A 25,921-nucleotide genomic window follows, 5' to 3' on the forward strand; every position below is an offset into this window, starting at 1 on the left:
TCTTCTGCCGTCGCCTGCTGCAGGGCACATCCTGGCTTCCCCTGTTGGAGAAAACCAGGGCCTGACTGTAAAGCAGTAAAAACAGGTTTTATTCTGGAACTATTGCAATAGGAGAAAAGAGACCTCAGTGTAGACCTGGGACAACAACAGGGAAAGTGGGTACTTGTGGCCTAGGTGCTGGCTGGGGGCGGCTGGAAAATGACACTGGTGGTAGGGCACTCCTTTGCTGGGGGCAGGAGGGTGACTGGACATCACCGGGGGCAGGTAAGGAAACTGATTAGATATGGAGGGTCAGATATTCTGGCTAAACCGGCTTGATAGGATGTCCCCCAAACTGGGCAATGCAGAGCCTGGAGATGGAGGTTGGTTGAGAAGATGGGTCAGGGGAGGGGCCTAGAGCTGACCAAGGAGGGTGTCCTGTCGCCCCCCAGGGCCGCCATCTCTTCTCTTCCAAAGTTTGGAAAACACTAACCCTCGTCTCCTCTTTGCTGGGATGTGACGGCGTCAGGTCTTTGTGGCCAGGGCACACCTTCCTTTGAAAAGGGACCATCCTGCAGGTGCCTGGCTGTTTGCTCCACACTTTTCACTCCCTGACAAGGTGGGCCCCCGTGACCAGTGCTCCCACAATGGTGCAGGCCAGTTAGAAGCAGCAGGGCCAGGGCTGGGGGCAGGACGCCACTCAAGTGTTGCATCAGAGTGGGGAGGGAGCCCCCCACTTCCTTCCACCCTGAGTCTGTCCTCGCCAGCACCCCACCCTCCCACGTGAGGGTCCACAGGTCCACGGTAGCTCGGGTGTCCTCTCAGTGGTCTATGTGGGACTTCATCAGAGACCAAGCTGGTGGGAACCCAGGTCTCCTGACCTGCCTTTCCTTCATTCCTTCATGTTCAGACCACAGAAGGTGGGGCTCCCCTTCCTCCAAAGTGAGAGCCCTGCCGAGTCAAGGAGAGTGTGTTTGGGAAACAAATTCTTGCAAGGAATTTGGCGTTGACTGTACTCATGGTCCCAATCAGAGCTACCACCCCCCTCCTCCTCCACCTGCTGCCCCAAACCCCACTAGCAATTCTCCAGGGACAGACACCATGTTTCCTTTTGCTCTGTCCCCTGGGGCTCTCCCAGCACAGAAAATGTTACCTTTTGTAACCCAGGAGAGGCTGTCCCACTGTCCCAGCATCCTGACAGCTCTGGCATCTATTCAAAATCACGAATGGCCACCTACAGGGTAAAGGTGTCAGTTACCGCAAGGACTGGGGGCAGTCACTGGTGGGGGCTCCAGCCATCAGGGGCTCACAGACCAGCCCCAGGGCTGGACCAGTCAGGAGAGCAGGCACCCAAGACTTGGTGGATATACTGCCCCAACCAAAAGAGCAGGCAGATTTAGCAGGACCTGTGCTGAACCAGCTGACTCTGACCTGTAGATACCTTTGCTCCCCCAGCAGCCCCCTAGCCGTCAGGCACTCACTGTCCTCTTGAAGACCTATTCTTTTGAGAGCTTTCATATGCATCTTCCCATTTCAAACTCCTAATAGTATTGGAGGGTGTGTCAGGTGGCCGTGATTATCCTCAGCCTGGAGAGGAGGAGCCTGAGGGCCTAGGGGGACCCGTGGTCTGCCTGGAGCTACGCAGCCCTGAAGGAGCCGGGCTGCAGGCCGTCTCCTGTTATTTTTCCCTCTTGCAGAGAATTCGCCATGATCTCTGCCCAGAGGAATAGGCTGCTGTCTGAGGCAACGCTCCTTGGAAGAGTCCAGAGGAGAGGGGTTGGGGGCAGTCTCGGTGCCCCCCGCCACGAGTGACAATCAGTGGGGCTCCAGTGCCCAGAGGGAGGGTAGAGGGCACGTTCCTGGTTCCTGGTTCCCGGGAGCTGTCGGGGGCCCTCGGTGCACAGTGAGAAGGCTCCATGGTGCCTCGTCCCCCGTGAAAGATGGTCCACGGTGAATGCATCTCACATCCGTGTGGGTCAGAGTGAGTTCGGGGACTTCATCTCTGTCCTGCTCCGAGCAGGCGGCACATAAATTGTGCTTCTGGTGGCCCCCTGGAGAGAGGGTTGACAGCTGGCGGGGCGCCTGCTGGGTGTTAGCGGTGTGGAGAGGTCCCGACAGCGAGGGGGGTGCATGCAGGTGGCAACAGCGCCGAGGGAGCCACAGAAAGGGTGCTTCTCTCTGCATTCCCCACGTTCCCTTCCAGGTCCATAGAGTTTTGTTCTTCTCAGTTGTGAGAGGAAGAGAATGAGGGATTTATTTCAGAAGGTTTTCTGAAAACCCCTCTACACAGGTGGCCAGGAGCTGACCTGTCGGGCTGACAGATGAACAGCTGAAGTCATAAAGACTCCTAGGTGACATTTTTGTGAGAGTTATTTCCAAGAGGGTCACTGCTGGTGAACTGCAAGGGCAAACTCACACTTGGTGTTTGGTCCCTTAGAAAACACAGCTCAGAGATCCAGCCCAGGGCCACGAGCAGGGGTCAATTTCCAGGGTCACCGAGAGATAAACACATCTGAACTCTCCCAAGTAATAATGGGCCCCGGTGTCCTGTGCAGGAGGGACACCAGGCTGACCTCGGGGAACAAAGCTTGGCCAGCACGGCCCTCCTCTTTCAGGACCAGATGGCACGGGTGGGACCCACACCCTTTAGATCTTGTGGGTCAGATTCCAAGTCCCCCGGATGTCCCCTAAGTCTGAGACTCAAGTTCCGGATTTTCCTTCTGCGATCTGGGCACAACCACTCAGGCCAGAAGGATGCTGTGGGGCTGGGGAGTGAGCTGAGGAATGAGGTCATGACCCTTTACTTGTTACGGAAACGACAGGCCAGCCAAGAAACAAGCACCACTCGGAGGGTTGGAGTACTCAGATTTATTACGCTGGCGGGCTCAGAGGGGCTTCTGCTCCGAAGCTCTGAGCACCTCCAAGACGTGCACATGAGGTTTTATAGGGTTAGTTACAATTATGGGGCTATTAGCCAATAAGGTTCAAACAACAAAAAGCAAGGAATCAGTACACTGGAGCTTATCAATTTGGAACAGATTACATTACTGACACTTGTTGAGCTTGGATTTACGAGTTAGCTTGTTAGCCCAGTAAACTGACACTAAACTTCAGATTTACGAGTTAGCCCAGCAGAACTTAGATCAGTAAACCTACACTTATCACACTTAGATTTGTGACTTAGCTTGTTAGCCCAGCTGGGCTTTTCCTTCACACTCTGAGCCACGGTTTCCTCCCTTGTAAAATAGGAATAAAAATAATTCTCACCTCCGGTTGTTTTGAGGATTGAATGAGAATTGAATATGTAGAGTTCTTAGCGCATAAAAGTGCTTAACATGCTATCAACAATACTAATAGTAAGTTTTTATTATGACTGTTGAGTATCGAGATGAGAGATTGAAGGAGGGTTTCTTTAAGGCTGATGATAGGTTCTGGGGTCCAGGCGCCTTTCCTAATACTCCGGGTGTCAGGTATATGGGCAGCTACTTCTGCTTGGTAAGCTTAACCCTAGCTTTCAACCTTACTTCCTGCCTTCTCTAGGCCCTCATGGCTTCTCTGCCTCAGAATCACCCTCCAAGAAGACCTCATCTTCACTATTTCTGGTGCTGGGCTGAAGGGGAACCAAAGATGCTGGCCCTGGCTGCCTGGGAAAGGCAGTGCAGGATGCATGCTCCGCTCACACCAGAGCACTGAAGACAGCAGAAGGGGCTTTGCTCATAAACTTAAATCCCAGCTTGGTTTGAAAAGGTCTCCACTTTCTCTTTCTGAGCCCTGGTCCCTGTGTCTCTCGGCAGCTTGAGCCATTGAAGAGCGTACCCAGCATCCCAGCAGATTTCTCAGCAGTTGTGCTGGCTCTTGGACTCCTGTCTTCTGACAGAGTCACGTAAATCCTGAAGACTCTGAACTGCCAATCCCTTGTCCATAGCATCCTTGGCCTTCTGACCAAGACCTAGCCTCGTGACTTTGTAGAAGCAGAAAGAGTGTTGGACTTGACCTTGGGAGATCTGGGTTCAAATCTTAGCTCTGTCGTTCAGTAGTGACCATGTGACCTTGGGCAGAGAGATTTACCTTCCTGAACCTCAGTTTCTGATGAGTGAAATGAGGATGGTAATATTGTCTGGGGGGGTAGAAAACCATTTCTTGGTGAAAATACCCTGATAAACCTTGAAGTAAAAAGAGAGTTATACAGTGTTATGTCCAGTATGATCACATTTTTGGAGAAGTAAAATACACATGCACAGAAAAAAAGCTGAAAAGGCTATTCACTGAAATGTATGGTGTTATCTCTGGGTAATAAAATGGTAAGTGATTTGTAATTATTTTCTTTGAGAATTATTGTTTTTAGAACCATACATTAATATGCAAGAGCAAAATGAAAGGTATTTTCTTTAAAAAAAAAAAGATACATTTTCCTCAAGGTTTTATCAGTTTAATAAGAGGAGATGCACAAATCTCTCTAAGGCACACAGGGAGGGACTGGGTGAATTGCAGCAGCTGGGCTAGTGGTGTCAGACTTTCTTGAATCACTGCAGGCAAGAGGTGAGAAAGCCTTCAGTAAGGAAATGAAACTTTAGCTAGGTCTTAAGATGACAGAGAAAGCCAGGCATATTTGGTGAATTTAGGTAGGTAATAAAGGTGGCTCCCAGCATCATTAGCTCAGCATTCCAAAATGGTAGTGGCCAAAACCAATAAATTCTTTTTAAACATCTCTTATGTGCTGGATCTTGTGACAATTTTGTCCTAGTCCCTGTGAATTTATGTTTTTTAAATAAGATACCAAGAATCTTTTAAACATTAGAATTAAGAATTTGGAAAATATGAAATGCATCCCCCAGAAAGCAATGTTCATGTAACTGTTGTGTAGATGTACCCCCTTACACATATATTTATATATTCAGTTCTTTCTTGTCAGTTGCTATAAATCTTAAAAGTGCAGCATGAGAGAAGAAAAATTCAGATTCACTTGAAGCAGTAGTTCCGAGCACACAGAGAAGAAGACAAAAAAAAAAAAAAAATGCACTTTCTGGAAAATAGTTTCCCTGGAGCTTGGGAACAACCACTGGGCATGCTCCCCCTTGATCTGATGCTGGGGGTTCCCAGTGTGAAGGGAGGGGCTGTCTGGTGACACGGAGCAGATTGACTTGATCAGCAATGCCAATCCAACCCCAAGAACATGGGCCACCACTTCTCTGACTGATCAGTTTTAGATATAAATGGTTACAAAATGTTCTAGGGCAGCCAAGGGAGATCACAAAAGATCAAAGCAATCTGCACGGGGGGAGGAGGTGGGCACAGCTGGGAGTCGCCAAGCAGATTTGGGGGTCTTCAGTGAAGGGCCACGTCTCCCTGTTCATGTTTATCCCGGGTCCCTTCTCCCTGCACTCAGCTCAAAGCCAATCTGAGCTACTGAATATGTAAATACCTTCTTAAGTCTTTGTGCCTGGAACATGTTACAACGTTTCCATATAATGTGTTTCTTTGCCCTCTCCTGGGCCTGGGTCACTGGCCATGAACACACACTTGGCCTTGGTCACAGGTCCTGAATTAGCACCCTGGACCTGGGTCACTGTTCCTGAAAACACACCCTGGGACTGTGTCACTGGCCTTGAAGGCACACCATGGGCCTGGGTCACTGACCCTGAGGGCATACCCTGGGCTTGGTTCAATGGCGCTGAAACATACCAAGATGGATTACAGTTTTTTTCCTTTTTAGTAGGATTCAGATCACTTTTATTTGCTTTTCCATACTTTAGTGGTGGAAATTATCAAATGAATGTAGTAACTGAAGGTAAGATTTTAAAAGCTACTATTAATACATCAAATCATCATTCATTTAAACCATTGGCTTAGGCTCTTAAAATAGACTGTGATACTTATCTGTCTGTATACTCATTCACCTATATCTATTTATATGATCAAATTTATTAAGCTAATTAATGGTAGCTCCCTAATAGCACACATGCCATTCCCTCATCTTATTGTGATCATCTACCTACTCATCTAAGAGATGGTCCTAGGAAGAAGAAAGAATAATTTGGGATAATTATTTTGTGAAATTGTTTTTCTTTTACCAATTTTCATATATATTATAAATATTTTGAGTGCTTTGGTAATTCCTTATGTCTTCCACAAGATAATTTAATTGATCCCTTTATTTGACCTGAACACACATATACACAATTACAAAGACAAACATAAACAAACTTACACATATACAAAAATGTCACAACTTTTCTAGCTACTTCTGTCATTTCAAAATGGGTGCTGCACTTTGACATAGGTTGGTGGCTTCTTTGCTCTCTTCATTTTTTTTCAATTTATTCCACAATTTTTTACTATTCCCAGTAGGTAAAAGGCTATTTGAAGTTTCATAGCACTATTTCTGACACTTTCGTGATGAGTACTTTCTTGTTGTATATAGGTTTATAAAAATATGGGAATGTATTTACTTATTTTTAAAACTTTAAACTGGGCTTTAGCAAGGCATGATGGAAAAAGAATGAGAATGTCTCTATGTGTGTCTGTATGTGTATAAGAATGCTTATGATGTTTAAAAGTGTGTTTGTGATGTGTGTTTATGCTTTGTATTTACAATAAAAATAAAAATATTTCATATTAAGTTCAATAATTTATGTAATATAACTAAAATATGTATGTATTATACTTTGTATGATAAATAATATAGATATATGATACATATCATATAGACTTATGAAGTATATAATATTTATATATATTCATAATATATTTATAAACATGTAAAATAAGTATATTTATTAATTTGTAAAATATATTTGTGATGTATTTATTATATTTGTAGAATGGACAGCTAATTGAATTAGAAGATGGCTTATGTAAGGATAGGAGTGGAGAATACTTTACTCCCTTTAACCCTGTTCCAGCCAGAAAGGGTGAAAAGTTAGAATCACTGCTTGAGTCATTAAAAATGCTGCTTGATGAGTAATCAGGAGTAATGGGTGTGCTCCTTTCTGCCTTTGTGCCTTCTTTATATTATCTAGATTCTGTATGTTTTATTTTCTGCTTGTGATTAGAAATCTGCAATTCATTTAACAACATTTATTCAGTGTATTTCCTGGGAACCCTCTACTTGGCAATAGAAGATTAGAAATGAAGTAAATAGTCTTTGCAAGTAGAAGTGCTTATTTCATACACCTAACTATGCATATATTTTACTTAATTTGTTTAAAAGTTTAGTTCTTACATAACTAAATTTCTACTTTGTGTCCATATTCATTTTATGTATGTATGTATTTTTTTGAATTTCTATATTTTCTTCCTGTATCCCTTTTTTTTTTTTTTTTTGAGATCCTTCTCTTACTCTTTTCTGCTATCTCTCCTATTCTGTTCTCTGTCTATATTCCTAGTTACCTGCTAGCCTCATTTCCCCATGTGACTTGTTTGACCCTCTGTGGAACAGCCTATTTACCACCACCTCCCACTCCCTTTTTCTGCCCCCTCTACCCCATCACAGTTTTTTGTACTCAGCTCCTGTGCCTTAGCTAACATGTAGAAATCATACTCTACCAAATCCTTGAGAAGTTAAAACTAAATATCTCCACTAGTTTATGAAAACAGTTCTGTCACTCTCTGATCTTTAGTTTCTGGATCTTTACATATATTTGAACACCCAGCATATCCATGGTTGAAGTGATACAAAAGAGAGCAGGGGTTTACAAGTGTTAAGATAACAGTGAGAGAAGAAAGGAGATGAAGGGAACATTGGTATAGTGAAAAGGAGCATGATCAATGGATTATAGGTCTTGGTGGGTTTTAAGGATGGTTGGAATTGGGTTATTAGGTAGAGTGAACCCAAAAGATAAAGATAGTTTGAGTGTAAGAAGCTTGACATTTCAATTAAGGAAGGTTTGTAGTTATTGTTTCTGAAAGTTTAAAGTCAGTAGCTTAGGTAAGTGGAGTACAAGTACATGGAAGGAGAGGAGTTCAAGGAACTAAGAGGATAGGGTGTTGGAAGTGTCACATTGATGTTGCTATCACCCCAAGTTAATATGTCTATGTAAAACCGAATCATCAGTGTTTTGAATCACAATTCTGGAGACTTCTTCCTATTTGATATGGAATCAAGTATCATTCTGTATGGATACAGAACCAGCTGAAAACTTCCACTGGTGTCCTATTTTGCAATCTATACATTTACCAGTTGTCCATAATAATATTTTAAGAGCATTTGTTAAATTCCAATCAAAATAGGCACAGTCAGAATGATCTAAAAGCATTGCCTGGATCTATCAATCTAATAACAAATACAATTCCAACAAACATTTATTTACTATTATTCTACAGCCATATGAATTTTTTTAAAGCTATGAAATAGACTGTCATCTAAAGGAATTTAAAATCTAGTGTATAACCATATGACAAGTAGAGAGAAGTTTTTATTGTATAATGCCTTGTCCTTATGAACCTATATTCTAGAAGTCAGTGGGTCTAAAATGGGAAACTGGTAACAGAAAGTTAATGTGAAAATTGCTGAAGAAATGGATCTAGAACTAAACTCAGAAGGTAATCTTTAGTAATTCAGATATTAAAACATTGGAAATACTTTTACCCCAGGGTCAAAACTCAGGGGTACCAGATGCCAAATTTAGGAGAAATATGTGTGTATGTATGTTATGTATGTGTGTATGTGTATGTATACCTATGTACGGTGTGTGATAAGCATATAATCATTCATACACATTTATATTTGGTTTATAGTATGTGCATCCTTCCTTGTATTCCCACAAATGTTCTTTTATCATTGCTTTTCGTCTTAAAACGTGATGATTGATTATAGAACTACTACATTCAATATAAATGAAATGTTATCTAAAATAAAAACAGTGTTGGAAATAGCTTGTAAAAGGTAAAGCACATCATAAAAGATACTGTATATTTGTTGTGTGTTTAACTTTTGACTCATTTAACAAAATATAATTATCTTTTCAAAAGATATTTGCAAAGAAGTGAAGATTGTCAAGGCGCACAAGAAAACTTCATTATCATTCCTATCAAAAGACATGACTTTCTTCGCCCTTGGGCAGAGTGTGCAGGGACTAGCGGGAGTACCTCTTCATGTCCTTGGAGTAGTCTTTATTTATAACAGCGTTGCCACATACTCAGCTGGTATTTATCTAGGCAAGTTTTTTCCCCGTCTCGTATGATTTATATATATTTTCATCATATCAAACTGTATAGGCTGCAGTTCATTTTTCTAGGAAAAAAAAACTCAAGGTACCAGATTAAGTTGCTTGAATAAATTGTATGTTTAAACTTCGGGAATGTAGTGGGATGTTGCTGCCATCATGTCGAAAAGGGGTAAAAACATTGTTTTATGCCTCTTTAGAGCCAGATTCTGTGTGGTGCTGAAATAATCATTACTGCACTAAGCTCTTTATGTACATTAGCTTACTTAATCATTCTGGGGAGGATTGATATTTTTGAAGTTAGTGAAAACATAATCTTGTTCATTCTATCAAAGAAGGGAGTGATACACTATTTAATTAATTAAAAACAGTGCAGTATCCTCTGTTTACAATGTTTTATGCTAAAGTATCATACAGTAAGTAACCCTAGGGTATATCTCAGAATAATAAGTGCCTCTTTATATTACACTAGCTGCTTGTCCTGATAAATCTCCTATTTATGCAGGTTTATCTAACCATCACTTTTGAAAAAACAATTTTAAAGTTGTTTTTACATACTTGTTGTGAAGGTGAGTTAAAAGAAAATAGCATTTTTGCATCAAAATAATCATTTTTCCACCAGAGGTAAGGAAAGTCATGTCAATAAAATAGATGACATTCATATTTATGTTTGCTTTTAGAAAAAAAATTTGCAGTGATTCGTTAGTGTTGGCTGATGGTGGCAACAAATCTGATTGTTTTAATTTGGTTCTACTGAATGGCAATTAAAACACACATCTGTACGCTGCAGAGAGTAGCTTACTTCATTGCCACCTCCTGCCTCCTTGGCAACTGAGGTGAAGGATGCAAAGGCAATATTTATGTTAAAGTATTGTTTTGCTTTAGCACCACGATTTAAAGTGAAATAGGATCTGTTGAATTTGTATGAATATAAATATATTTATATCACATTAATATGTAGATTAAATAAGGTATACTGAATTATGAAGTTATCTGAATTTCTCTAATACATGCACTGAGTAATACGTATAATGATTAATTTTATGTGTCAGCTTGGCAGGTTACGGCAACCAGTTGTTTAGTCAAACACCATTCTAGATATTTCTATGATTTTTTTAGATGTGACTAATATTTCTTATCAGTAGACTTTGAGTCAAGCAGTTTACTCTTCATAATATGGGTGAGCCTCATCCAATCGATGGAAGCCTTTCAGAACAGAGACTGAGGTTTCCCAAAGAAGCAATTCTGTCTCCAAAGTGCAATTTAGAAACTACCTGAGTTTTCCCATTCTGCTAGCCTGCCCTGTGGATGTAAGACTTAACTATGGACTCAGGACTGCAACATTAACTCTTATGTGGATTTCCAGCCTGCCAGCCTACCCTACAAATTTGGACTTGCTAGCCCTACAGTTTCATGAGCCACTTCCTAAAAATATCAGTCAATCAATCTCTCTCTCTCTCTCTCTCTCTCTCTCTCTCTCTCTCTCTCTCTCTCTCTCTCTCTCTCGATATCCTACTGGTTCTGTTTCTTTGGAGACTGATAGAGTATGGTATGAACCTATCAGAGGTAATCCATTTCAGTGAGGTAGTCTTTATATTTTTACAACAAAGCTGGCTTATGTAGTTGTTTGATGTCGAGTATTCATTTTATAGGCATTGTGGAAGCTTCAGGAATACTCAGATATGCTTTGGGTCATGCGATAGGAGAATGCTTAATTAAGACCTCTGAGAACAGTTCTTTTGAGGAAAGGTAAGCTGCTTTTGCCTTTTTTGGTTTACACTCTATATAACATTTATTGGTTAGATACTGTAGCTTGTGAATACACATATTGTAACAAATATATTTTAAAGAGAAATATATGTAAATGTGATGGATATGCATATATATGTACATATAAATACATCTAAATATGCATTTTTATCTTTGCTGGTTGAAATATAACTTTAAAAACTACTTCTAATTACAACCTTACTACTAATTCCATATATAGCTTTTTTTAAAAAATTGGGGTAAAAAAACACATAGTAAAAAATGTACCATCCTAACCATTTTTAAGTGTGTAATACAGGTAGTATTAACTATATGCATATTGTTATGCAACAGATGTTTAGAATTTTTTCATCTTGCAGAACTGAAACTCTGTATCCATTGTACAACAACTCCCCATTTTGCCCTTCCCCAGCCCTTGGCAACCACTGTTCTGCTTTCTGTATTTAAGAGTTTGACTATTTTTCAGCACCATTTATTGAAGAGACTATCTTTTCTCCAATTTATATTCTTACCATCCTTCTGAAAGAGCATTTGTCTGTATTTATGAGAGTTTATTTCTGGACTCTTTCTTGTCTTCTATTGGTCTATGTTGCTGTCTTTATACCAACCAACACCATACTGTTTTGAGTACTATAGCTTTGTGCTATATTTTGAAATCAGGAGGTGTGAAGCTTCTGGCTTTATTTTTCTTTCTCAGGATTGTTTTGGCTATTTGGAGTCTAGTCAGATTCCATATGAAATTTTAGGATTTTTAAAATTTCTGCAAAAAAAATTCTGCTGAGACTTTGATAGGGATTGCATTGAATCTATAGATTGCTTTGGGCATTAAGGGAATTTAATAATAGAAAGTCTTCAAATCCATGAGCATGGATATCTTCCCATTAATTTGTAGCTTCTTTAATTCTATTAGCAATGTTCTGGAGTTTTCACTGTGTAAGTCTTCCACCTTGGATGCTGTTCAGTGTGTATAGAAACACATTTGACTTTTGTGTTGATTTGGTATCCTGCCACTTTGCTGAATTATTAGTTCTAACAGATTTTATTTTTGAGTCTTTAGCATTTTCTAAGTATAAGATCATGTCATCTGCAAACAGAAGTAAGTTTACCTCTTACTTTCCAATATGGATGCCTTTTATTTCTTTTTCTTGCCTGTTTGTTCTGACTAGAATTTCCAGCACTATGTTGAATAGAAGTGGTAAGAATAGGTAGGCATCCTTGCCTTGTTCCAGATCTTAGAGGAGTGCAGTATTAGTAGTGGACTTCTCATATATGGCTTTTTATTATGTTGGGATAGTTTCCTTCTATTTTCAGTTTGTTGAGTGTTTTTATAATGAAAGAGTGTTAAACTTCATTGAATGTTTTTTCTGCATCAATTGAGATAACTTTGTGGTTTTGCCCTTCATTATGTTAATATGGTATATCACAATAATTGATTTTCCCATATTGAAACATTATTGTTGTATTCCAGAATATATCTATCTTGGTCATGATATGATTCTCTTAATATGTTGTTGAATTTGGTTTCCTAGTATTTTGTTGATGATTTTTACATCCCAATGATTTTAGTGTATGGTTTTCTTTTCTTGTAGTATCTTTGTCTGATTTTTTGTTTTTAGGGTAATGCTGACCTCATGGAATGAGTTTGGAAGTATTCCCTCCTCTTAATTTTTTTGGAAAAATTTGTGAAGGATTGGTATTAATTCTTCTTAAAGAGTTTGGTGGTATTCTCCACTGAAGCCATCTGGTCCTGGGATTTTCTTTGTAGTGAGGTTTTTTAAGTTTTGGGGTTTTTGTTTGTTCTTATTGAACCAAAACACTGTTTACAAAAGTCTGTTTACAATAGTGAGTTAATTTCTGGTGTACAGCATAGTGATTCAGTTACACACACACACACACACACACACATATATATTCCATTTCATATTCTTTTTCCTTATAGGCTATTACAAGATATTGAATATAGTTCCCTGTGCTATACAGTAGGACTTTGTTGTTTATCTTTTTTATGTATGATAGCATCTGCAAATCCCAAGCTCCCAGTTTATTCTTTTCCCACAGATAACCCTGTTTGTTTTCTACGCCTGTGAGTCTGTTCCTGTTTTGTAAAAAGTTCATTTGTGTCACTTTTTTTTAGATTCCACATATAAATAATATCGTATGGTATTTTTCTTTCTCTTTCTGGCTTAATTCACTTCATATGACAATCTCCAGATCCATCCGTGTTGCTGCAAATGGTGTTATTTTATTCTTCTTTATGGCTGAATAGTATGTGTGTTTGTGTGTATATATATATTTTATATATATATAAACATTATTGATATTATATATTATATATGTGTGTGTGTGTGTGTATATATATACACACACACACATTATAACTTCTTTATCCAATCATCTGTTGTGTTGATGGACTGTTAGGTTGTTTCCATGTCTTGGCTCTTGTAAATAGTGCTACTGTAAGCATTGGGGTGCATGTATCTTTTCAAATTAGAGCCTCCTCTGAATGTATGCCCAGGAGTGGGATTGCTGGATCATAGATTAAGTCTATTTTCAGTTTTTTCATGGAATCTCCATACTGTCTTCCATGATGATTGCACCAAGCTACTTTGTTGAAAGGTTTTTTAATTGCTGATTTAATTTCCTTACTGGTTATATGTTTGCTCAAATATTTTATTCTTTCATGATTCAGTCTTCATGGCTTATATGTTTCTAGAAATTTATCCACTTCTTATGTTATTTGTTGATATAAAATTGTTCATAGTAGTCTCTTGTGATTCTTTTTATTTCTGTGGCATCAGTTGTAATATCTCCTCTTTCATTTCTAATTTTTGTTATTTGAGTCTTCTCTTTTTTTTTCTTATTCTAGCTAAGGGTTTGTCAATTTTGTTGATTTAAAAAAAAACTCTCAAAAAAAGCTCTTAGTTTTATTGATTTTCCCTGTGCTTTTTCTATTCTATATTTTATTCTTTTCTAATCTTTATTTCATTCTTTATCCTATATAAATATGTATTTTAAAGTTATGTTTAATTATGTAGTGAAGTGGTACTATAAGTGACTTCTTGCCTTTTTTAGTTGTCTCATTAAGATGTTGGAGTTAATGAAGGAGGTATAATCTACCACTACAAGAAAATAGGGAGATCCATTCTCCATTTCTGAAACTCTGGTTTTATATAAATGGAGAACTAATTGAAACTGAGATGTAGAAACTAGCTAGCTCCTCTTAATTTATTGTCAAGCTGCCAACGAATTCCTTAATTATTTATTGCTACGGATACTGTATGGACACTCTGCTGCTAGCTTCCCTGCCAGCTCATCTGGGCTCTTACCTGGCCAGAATGAAGTGTTGGTAGCTATCAGATGAATATAATAAAGGGGGGCAGATAAGGTGTCAGAAGGTGTCAGGGAATAAGCTGTATGTTGGATATATTTAGTTTGACTCTCTAAATTCACTTCTTTCTAAAATCTTCTATTCTCTTCTCTTCCCCAGGAGGCTATATTGAGAGCCTCAACATAATCTCTTTAACTCTGGATTTCAGTTGGATTTGGCCAGTGAGAAGCACTGGCAGATGAGAGGACAGGAGCATATTAAGGCTAGGGTATTTTTCCTCCTAGTTCCTTTTCTGCAAGAGGTGTACCCAAATTGGCTGTATCCCTATTCTGAAGGTCATGGCTCCTTTCAGGCTTCCATTACCATTTATTAAGCATTGTTTTAGTTGACATTCAGGCCTGTGGTAACAGCTTGTTATTGTAGCTAGCCCCAGAATTTTGTGCTGTGCCTTGTTATTTCCCTAAATCCTGCCCACATCTCTGGAAATAGTTTTCTTGTCACTATCTCTTTAAATTATCTAATATGAATGTATTATGTTTCCTATCAGTATCCTGACTGATACCAAAAATAGTATCAGAAGTAGCTTTAGGATTCCAGAACTAGGTTGTGTATTTGTATGCCCAGATAACCTCCTTACTGAGAGTAAGTTATTAAAATGATCACAAATTGTAGATGGGATTAAGTCCAGGGGAGGGCCAGACTGGGAAATTAAGTATTCACAGCATTTAATCAATCTGAGGGATAGAAGTTATTGTAAGACTTCTGGGTCATTTGGCTTCTTTAAACAATATTGGAGAATATTCTCAGGGAAAAGGAACACGTTTAATTGTATGAATATTAAGTTTTCTTATTGAGATGAGAAAGGAGATGGCCACTATATTATAGCTCCACTCACCAGTGGCCTTAGCATACAGGAAATCATTCTAGTGAGTAGAACTTCAGGCTGGTTGACCACTTATCATAGGAGAGATGGCCTGAGGTATAAATTTATACTAATTTATGGTTGGGTAGCCAGGAGCTTATAATAAGATTAGAACATGGGAAATCAAAAGAAAATGTGAGTGAACCCCTTAGAATGGGCACATGTAAAAGGTGTGTACTTTGGAAGAAGCTCTTTAGTCAGCTGGACAAGATAACCCATCCTGTTAATGTCAGGTCAGCCTCTCTTCTTTCTAACCATCCCAGCTCTTCCTCAGTAGGCTCACGGAAAAAGTGGCCTTGGTGACAGTAATGGTGACTTTGCATGAGTGTGGTAACTTGGACTTCTTCACACTGGGACAGTCCGTCAACAAGAGGATTTACTAGGATGTGAGTATCTAATTCGCCAACAGTAGAGGTCCACCCTGAGTCCTTGGTATAGCACATTCATTGGGAGACAAGCTGTCATCAGGTTTACTACTTTGTCGTTAGGTTGCCCCTCTTTTAATTTGCCTTTATATGAAAAGATTCATATCCTAGGCAAGAATTTTTCTTCTATACTATCTTAGTCCATTTGGACAGCTATACAAAAACAGAAATTTATTTCTTGTAGTTTTATATGCTGAGAAGTTCAAGATCAAGGTGCTGGCAAATTCAGTGTCTTGGGAGATTCTGTTTCCTGGTTCATAGACATAGCCATCTTCTCCCTGTATTCCCACATCGCTAAAAGGTCAAGAAGTTTCTCTGGGTCATTAATCACATCCATGCAGACTATCCTCATGACCTAATCATCTCCCAAAGGCCCCACTTGCTAATACCATCACATTAGAGGGTAGGATCTTAACATATGAATTTGCAGGAGGCAAAAATATTCAGTTCATAACATCTGCCTACTGTGTTTATGCTAGCGTCACTATTCAAAGACTTAGATGCCATATTCATCCCTGTAGTATCACATACAGAATTGTCTTTGACTGGAGACCATATGATAAGACAAAGGAAGTGTGTCAGCATGATAATTACAGAACTCACTGGTGGTACTCTGTGACCCATTAAACAGAAATGACTGGCTTGATAGAATGGTATCATGGCTTGGTGCCTATATAGATTTTTGGTGGAGTAGTTAGGGTTTTCTGTATATACTATCATGTCGTCTTCAAACAGAGACAGTTTTACTTATTCTTTTCTTATTTGGATGCCTTTTATTCCTTTTTTTTTTTTTTTTTTTTTTTTTTTGCCAAATTGCTCTGGCTAGTACTTCCAGTGCTATATTGAATAAAGGTAAGGATGTTAGGCGTACTTGTCTTATTCCTGATTTTAGAAGAAAAATTTTCAGCTTTTCACTGTTGAGTCTGATGTTAGAGGTGGGGTTGTCATATATAGCCTTTTTATGTTCCCTCTATACCCAATCTGTTGAAAGTTTCAATCATGAGTGGTTGTTGAATTTTGTTAAATGCTTTTCCTGCATCAATTGACATGATCATATGCTTTTTATTAATTTTGTTAATGTGGTATCTCACAATGATTGATTTGCAGATGTTGAACCATCCTTCCATCCCTGGAATAAATCCCACTTAATCATGGTATATGATCATTTTAATGTATTGTTGAATTCAGTTTGCTAATATTTTGTTGAGAATTTTTGCATCTATGTTAATCAGGGCTATTGGCCTGTAATTTTCTTTACTTGTATTGTCTTTTTCTGAATTTGGTTGTACATTTAAATTTAACATCCAATTTTAGTTTACTTTTGTATATAATATGAGGCATGGGACACATTTCTGTTTTCTCCTGAAAGAGATATTTAATTGTACTGATGATCTTTATGGATCATTCCATGATTTTTTTAAATTAATTTCATTTGTACAGATACTCAACATTGTCTTTATCATAAATTAAAATTTCCTTTTTACATAGGCTTTCTTCTTGTCTCTGTATCTCTAATCTGTTCCTTGATATATTTTTCTACTCCTATGCCAAAAATGTAAGGTTTCAATAATTAAAGCTTTATTGTATTATTTTCTGTGTGTTTGGAAAAGTCTCCACTTATTCATCAAAAACCAGCTGCTATTTTTGCAAAATTATTCTTCTAGATACATTTGATAGTTTCAGTTATAATTAAAACATTTTGATTTGTAAATCTTGAGTTTATGTGTCAAATTGGGAATAATTACATACTAATAATCAGAAATAAGGCATGCTTATATTTGGAATACATAGCTGAGTTCAAAAGAAAAAAATTTCTAAAAGATGAAAAAAACTGTAATTTTATAAATGCTTTAAAAGAGAGGGGGGAAAAGGACATTTTCTGAATATTATAATCAATAAGGGAACATATAGCCTTAGTGATTGATTGTCTGGAGTTGAATCTCCCTGGGCATAGAATATTCACATATATGTGCCTAATGGATAATTAAAATCAAGATTGTAACCCTGTGTCATTGCAAGTTGGAATGTGGATCCCTGAATAATGTAGCAATGGATAAAAAGTTGTCCCATCAATGAATAAAGCTGAGAATATTCTCCATATTCTATGAAAAATGAGACCTATATGCAAGCTGCTTATCAGATTCTGTTGGCAGTAGTTCTCTTCTGGCAGTAGAGCACCTCCAAAACTGTGGTTCCTGTGGATGTGAAGATTTTCCCACGATGGCTGGTTGGACAAGGTCTTAAATGTGTGTGGACCTGAAGATAATGGCAGCTGTGTAGTAATCAGCTTTCCTAAATCTCCTCCCTAAATGAAACAAAATAACTTCACAACTGTGAAAATCCCCTGTAAAATCATGGCCTGAGCATTATTGAAGACAAGGAATGTTGAAATTGCAAAATAACTGTGAGTAAAAAGGGAAAAACCAACAAATTGCAGCAGAGGATCCTTTACATTCCCATCCCACCTGGCTCGATGCAAAGCTTTGCGGTTTGCAAAGGTAGACCAAGGAAGACCACACAGAAGATAGAAGGCCAAGGCTATCAAAGGGTGATTTGGTATGAGCACTAGAAGGGTAATAAACGTTCACTCTGAGAGTTCAGAGAAGGGACTATAGGAAAAAGATTTCAAAGTATATGTGATTTAAAGGGTCAGATGCCCAGATAAAATGTTAGTTGTGTAACTTAAAGGGCCAGGCTTGCCCTAAAGAACTGGGTGTAGGATTTAAAGGGGCAGGGATGATTTCAAAAAAGGATGAGATTTAGTGGGATACTCTTACAAATGCATAGCTTCTGTTGGAGAAAAAAAGTTAAAGAGGGAAAAAGAATTACTCTTCACTTGAGTGGACAGGTGAAAAGGAGTTGAAAGGAAAAATTTTAGGATCCTGCAGGATGAGAACCACATAATTGGAGGACTTACAACTACTCAATCCTAGCAAAACAAATAATAACAGGACAAATTAACAGAAAATGTTTATTCTCTCTCTCTCTGTCTCTCTCTAATTATGGCTTTGTTTGTAATAAAATATACATAGTTGAAAGTTTTTATTTCCTTTATTAAAACATTGAAGACTGTGATGCCAATGAACACTGGCTGCGGACTTGGTGGAGTCAGTTTGTTATTATCTCAGTTATTGCATGGTCTACATTAATACCATTGTCACACTTTCCACAAAGTATACGAGGTGACTGTAGAAATAAAATTAATTAAATTAGAGAACAGTAGATTGCTTACTTCCATCCTGGTCCCCAGTTTTCAGAGTATGGCTACTATATTCTTTCTGTCTACATTTCTTTCTGTTGTGAACATACAGTGACATGTGCTAGTATTATTTGAACAAATAAAGCTGCATGCAGCCAAGCATTCTTTTATATGTACCAGACTTTTATTAGTACATATTTTGCTTCTTGTCATTCCTCTTTAAAAATGCTTTATATCTAGAATTCAGAAACTTTTTAAAGAAAAAGGCATATTCAAATTTTTTTATCTAATATTATTTAATACATGTATTACCCCATAGAATTTTATGATAAAATAATAACTATTAGGATTCTTTTGGAAACACTAAATTATACATGTTAACATCAGAGAAATCAAATACTCTCCTAACACAAAATATTTTTAGTAATATCAAAGATTTGATTTAGTAATATCAAATGCTTTTATATTTTTGGGCTATGCTGTCAAGTACTGTAGTCACTTGCCATATGTAGCTATTTAAGTTTTAAATTGAAAAATCCATTTACTTATTCATAGGAGCTATATTTCAAGTATTTAATAGCCACATATGGCTGATAGTTACAGGGCAGATATGGACATTTTTCTTTATCATACAATATTCTTTAGGACATCACTGTTTTAGAAGAATGTGCATTTTACTTAGATTGACTTTGGCTTGTTCAAAAATAGCTCACTTGCCTTTCCAAGACAAACCGTCTGTATTGTGATATGTACATATGTTTATTATATGTTTTAGTTATTTGAACATTTCATAAGATTCTTTTACTTGTTAACATATAGGTACAGCCAGGATAAAACCCGAGAAACAAAAGCCTCATTTGCTGGATGAAAATCAAACAAAAGATCAGGAATTTGTACCTAGTCTCAAGGACTTCTTTGCTACTATTTGGATAAAGTAAAATGTTTTACATAAACAAGCCAATTAAATTGACATGTACAATTTTCTAATAGTGGATTTACCGATTTAATAAAATAACTATAAAATGTTCAACTTAAATCTAAGTGGGACTTATGAAGTCTTGATTAACATACTCATCTTATAGATAATGGAAAATAAGATGCATTGTGCCTAAGTGGTATTGCTAAGAGCTTGGTTAGTGTCAAAGACTGGTACTTAGTATTTTTTCTTCTATTGCTTTTAATTTTACCTTCATATTATGTTGTATTTTTTCCCTGTATAAATAAATAAGACATTTAATGAAATTACAAACAAAAATTAACATTGTCTTTTTGTTACACTTAAATGACTTAGACAAGAACTCTAGAAGTAAACAAATAACTCTAACAAACATTTTATTTTAAGGAAATTATCTCATCTCAGTATCAAATGGAGAACTATTTGTTTATTTGGGTGAGAAACAAGGCTTATAATACAGACTTGGTGGGGTTAAAAAAACACTTCTAAATAGTGATTCTGTATTCAATTTGTTTTCTCTTCTACTGCTCATAACTTCATTCTTTCTGTTGCCTGAAGAACTGTATTTCTCATGTGTAGATTTTATCAAGTCATTTTCCAGAGTACTTCACAGATAAATCTCACACTATTTCAGTGTGTGGGACTTTGAAAACTCTTCCCAGTAGCATCAACTGAATTTTCCTACCTCATCTCAGAATTTTATCCCCATCTCCCCCACATTCTAGCCGCTTGCTCTTTCCTGGACATACTGGATATTTTTATAATTCTGTACCTTTGTAGATGCGAATCTCTCTACTTCAAATGTTCTTCTCTCTCTTCTCCATTTGAAAGAACCTCCTTGTCAAATCTTATTTTACATTCCCAGGCAAAATGAGTTTCTCCTTCCTTAATGCTTTCATAGATGTTTGTTGAAAATATGATATAATATAAATGTATATACTGGATGTGTATATAAATATATATGTAGTACTTTTATTATACTAGTTTAATTCATCTTAAAATGAATAGATTTATTGTATAAAATCAGAAATTTTGTTTACTTGTTTTCCTTCACATGAGGGTTTAGTTTTTTATCAGATTATGAACTCTTCCTAGTAATAAATTATATTTCATTCAGCTTTTTTAATTTTAACTTTTACAAAATTATTACATGTATATATTTTAATTACATAAATAAATTAGGCATAACTTCAGAAAATTTAAACATGATTTTTTAAAAGATTATTGCCAGGCAAAAAACAAAAACAAGTCAATTCTAATATTTCTTTCTTGGAAATAGAGTTCTTTGATTACTATTGTTAGTCTACAGAATAATATAATGTTTGGTTAATAATCTTGGATTTCTGACTGACATTTGTCTGGATGGGTAACTCAAAGATATTTTAATCCTTTTAAAAGTTTATTAGAAGAGACTTCCAGAATGTCAGAGTGAGGAGCTTAGAATATCTTTAGCCCCAAAAAGCAGTAGTTGAAGCTGACAAAATTGTCAACAGTCATTTCAAAACTCTGGAAATTAGGACTACACTTTGAAAATTACTGATCTACTCTATTAGAGTTCTTCCTACTTACCCTAATTCTGAAAGCACTGTTACAGAGCAGGTTCTGCGTATGTTATTGGTTTGTAGATTCACTGTCTTGCAACTACCTGTCCCAGGAAGAAGGAAGGTAATGAAAACCATAAATCACATTGTGATATTCCTAACACATTGCCACAAAGCAGCCAAGAGCAAAACAATAGTCAAAATGAAGTTGCCTGCCAAAGACATTTTATGAAATCCCATAAGGGCACAAAGGAGACTCTGGCCTCCTGATAATGTTTGATTTTTCACCCAGGTGGTGGTTACATAGTTATGTTCACTTTGAAAATTTATCAATATGTATAATTGTGATTTGTGCATTTTTCTGTACACCAGTAAAATATTTACATAGAAAGTTGATTGGAAGTTCTGTACTTCGCAGTTGATTTTCAGCTGTTTTTTTTTTTTTTTCCTTTTAGAGTGATCTTTCAAGGACACAGCTATTTAATAGTTGAACTCCCCGTATCCAGTATTTTCTTATTGCCTAGCATAATGAAACTGACAGCCAATACTTTCTTAGCTGCATTGGGATCTCAGTTTTCTGCTTTACAGATGTGCTTGATGTTCCCAACTAGTTGTTGAGTTCAACTGGATAAACCTAGAGTCCTCTTCTGGGTCAGTGATCCTGTGTTGTGGGTGGGGGACACTGTATTTAGACTGCCATCCAATCCTCTTGGTTTTTTAAGTCTATTCACTCTTGCTTTCAGTCATACTTGCTGCCCTTAGTTTCTAAGATTGTGAAGCAAAATGTGGTTTACTTCTTCTTGACTTCCTACCTGCAGCCTTATTGTTCACCCCCTGAAATCTCCCGATTCACTTCCAGTTCCCACTATTTCCTTAATAAATATTGCCCTTAATCTATTTGTACTTTTTTGCTTTCTAATGAATGAATTTGTCTATAAATGTCTACCTTCTAACAAGCACTCATATATTTACTGTGTGGCTGGGCACTGTCCTAAGCACTTAAATATTAACTCATTTAATTCTCTTAACAACCTTATAATGGACATATCATTATTTATAGATTTTCTTTAGTAACATCTCATACATTTAGATACAATTTTTATTATTCTTCAGTTCTGAGCATTTTAAATTCTCATCATTATATTTTCATTTAAGCCATGCATTATTGGGAAGAGATTTATAGTTTCTAGTTATTCTCATTTCTCTTTTTAAATAACTGATTGTTCAGATCAGTTAATACTTTTCCATATTTTTAATAGTGTTGTAAGCTATGCCTCTGTTTCTGAAAAAGCTGAGTTAAAACACTACTAATAGATCTTTAGTTTTCTTGAAATCTAGGCAATGTTTACATGACTTATTTTGTACATTGTATGAGTTTACTGTGCTATCTTCATCTAATTTACTATTTTCTAACTATATTTCTTCTCCTCTTCCTCCTCTTCCTCATTTTCCTGCTTGTGTTTACCTCTTTCTAATCCCTTATGCTTGGTTGAAAAGAAAACTATGTCTCATAATTGCTGTTCTCTTGATGTGAGATTGTTAATATTTCACATCCATTCACAGAACCTATGAGTGGCTTGGTTTCATTTTTGGTAGCAAAACTATGTGAATGCTTGTCACTGTGGGCATACTTCTTGCTATAAACCATAAATGCAGGCAGTTATCCAATAATAGCTCTCAGTAAGACACCTCTCATTTTAATGTTTTACATGGATTAAGTTCTGGTTTTTTTCATTGAGCCATTACTGCTTAGGAGCAAAACTTCACCATCACTCCTCTAGAGTCCTTTAGGCCCATAGATTCAGCCCCACTCACAAATTTGTATTTCTTATAAGGTTCAGGTTTGTTGTGGTATTTATCATGCCTTTAAGTTTTTTCTCTGTCTCTTGATTTAAATCTATGTTTGCTGTATGTTTAGAGCAGAGATAATTGCATCGATGTATGAATTTTCTGTACTATATTTAGCTGATTATTTTTAACTATGTTTTCTCTTCCTCCTTTCTTTTAGGATTTGTTTTAATTCCAGAAGGTGCAATTGGCCAGTTTCTGGGAGGTATCATTGTTTCCAAGTTACAAATGTCTTGAAAAAGCCTTATGAGGTCTGTGGTGGTTACATCTGCTGTATCACTTGTTCTACTTGCGTTAATAATCTTTGTACGCTGTGCTCCACTACCACTTGCTGGGATCAGTGAAGATTATGGCAGGTAAGTGTAACTTTGTGCATTAGATTTTTTTTTAAGTTATAGCCAGTTTACAATTTTGTGTCAATTTCCAGAGTAGAGCACAGTTTTTCAGTTATACGTGAACATTCATATATTCATTGTCACATTCTTTTTCACTGTGAGCTACCACAAGATCTTGTATATGTTTCTGTGTGTTGTACAGTATAATCTTGTTTATCTATTCTACATATGCCTATAAGTATCTACAAATTTCGAACTCCCAGTCTGTCCCTTCCCACCCCCTGCCCCCTTGGCAACCACAAGTTTATATTCTATGTCTATGAGTCTGTTTCTGTTTTATATTTAAGTTCGTTTTTTTTAATTTCACATATGAATGATATCATAAGATACTTCGCTTTCTCCTTCTGGATTACTTCACTTAGAATGACATTCTCCAGGGACATCTATGTTGCTGCAAATGGTGTTATACTGAATAGTATTCCATTGTATAAATATACCACAGCTTCTTTATCCAGTCATCTGTCGATGAATATTTAGGCTCTTTCCATGTTTTGGCTATTGTAAATAGTGCTGCTATGAACATTGGGGTGCAGGTGTCTTTTTGAAGTAGGATTCCTTCTGGATATATGCCCAGAAGCGGGATTCCTGGGTCATATGGTAAGTCTATTCCTAGTCTTTTGAGGAATCTCCGCACTGTTTTCCACAGTGGCTGCACCAACCTGCATTCCCACCAGCAGTGTAGGAGGGTTCCCTTTTCTCCACAGCCTCTCCAGCATTTGTCATTTGTGGACTTTTGAATGATGGCCACTCTGACTGGTGTGAGGTGATACCTCATTGTAGTTTTGATTTTCATTTCTCTGATAATTAGTGATATTGACCATTTTTTCATGTGCCTATTGATCATTTGTATTTCTTCCTTGGAGAACTGCTTGTTTAGGTCTTCTGCCCATTTTTGGATTGGGTTGTTTGTTTTTTTCTTATTAAGTCATATGAGCTGCTTATATATTCTGGAGATAAAGCTTTTGTCGGTTTCATCATTTTCAAAAATGTTCTCCCATTCTGTAGGTTGTTGTTTTGTTTTACTTGTGGTTTCCTTTGCTGTGCAGAAGCTTGTAAGTTTAATTAGGTTCCTTTTGTTTATTGTACTGTTTTTTGTAGTAGCTGGACTGATTTATATTCCAACCAACAGTGTACAAGGGCTTCCTTTTCTTGACAGTGTCACCAACATTTGCTATCCCTCATCTTTTTGATGATAACCATTTTAACAGGCATCATGTAATAGCTCATTGTGGTTTTAATTTGCATTTCCCTAATAGAGAACGTTGAGCACCTTTTGATGTACCTGTTAGCCATTTGAGGAGCTTTGGGAAAAATGTCTGTTTAGATCTCTTGCCCATTTTTTAATTGGATTGTTTGATTTTTTTGTCCTTGAGTTGTGTGAGTTCCTTATGTATTTTGCATACTAATCTCTCAATAGATGTAATGTTTGCACATATTTTCTCCCGTTTTGTAAGATGTCTTTCCAGTTTGTTGACTGCTGCTTTTGCTGTGCAGAAGTGTTTTGTTTGATGTCTTGCTTATTTTGCTTTTGCTGCTTGTGCTTTTGGTGTCATACCAATAAAATTGTTGCCAAGATCAATGTCAAAGGCGTTTTCCCCATGTTTTCTTCTGAGAGTTTTGTGGTTTCAGGTTTTATATTTGTCTTTAATCCATTTTGAGTTCATTTTTGTGAATGATGTAAGATAGGGAATCAGTTTCATTCTGTCCTATGCAGCTGCCTAGTTTTACCAGCACCATTGACTGAAGAGACACTTTTTTTTCATTGAGTATTCTTGGCTTCCCTGTCAAATATTAGTTGATGATACGTGCATGGGTTTATTTTGGGGCTTTTGGTTCTGTTCCATTGGGCTGTGTATCTGTTTTTATGCCAGTACCATACTGTCCTGATTGCTATAGATTTGTAATACAGTTTGAAATCAGGAAGTATGATGTCTCAAGATTTTTCTGAAATACTGTAAATATCTTTGGTTTCTCCATTATTGCCTATGAAAGACCAAAATGAGGCACTGCTGACCTAAATAATTGCTTCCCCCCCCCCACCCTGTAAATATCTGAATGTGCTTTTTCTTCCATACATGAAAAGTATAGGTCTCTTAGCGTAAAGCATGGAGAACCCACATGGGAGCAGTGAGTATGCTGCTCTTTCATGGGAGTGAGTAAAGAGGGAGAAATGTATTTCGGTAATTCTACTTTAGAAAATAAAGTTTACTTCCTCTCAGAAAAAAAATGTTTATCCTATCATTAGGCACAACTGGAATCCTATTATTTCACCTATAATTCAGATGGACTGAGGTTTAACACACTTTTATTACACAGCCTAAGAATTTGGCCACTAATTAAATATTCTTGGATATTCTTCTGAAATATTTCTGGATTTTCAAACATAAGTGGAATC

At 37.2% G+C, this 25,921-nt stretch overlaps 1 pseudogene; it reads left to right on the plus strand.

The window, feature by feature from the left end:
* Positions 1-3,348: 3,348 nt before the first annotated feature.
* LOC106730910 overlaps positions 3,349-25,921 on the plus strand; it is a 56,564-nt pseudogene continuing 33,991 nt past the window's right edge.

Source organism: Camelus ferus, chromosome 35, assembly GCF_009834535.1.
Source record: "Camelus ferus isolate YT-003-E chromosome 35, BCGSAC_Cfer_1.0, whole genome shotgun sequence".
NCBI lineage: Eukaryota > Metazoa > Chordata > Mammalia > Artiodactyla > Camelidae > Camelus > Camelus ferus.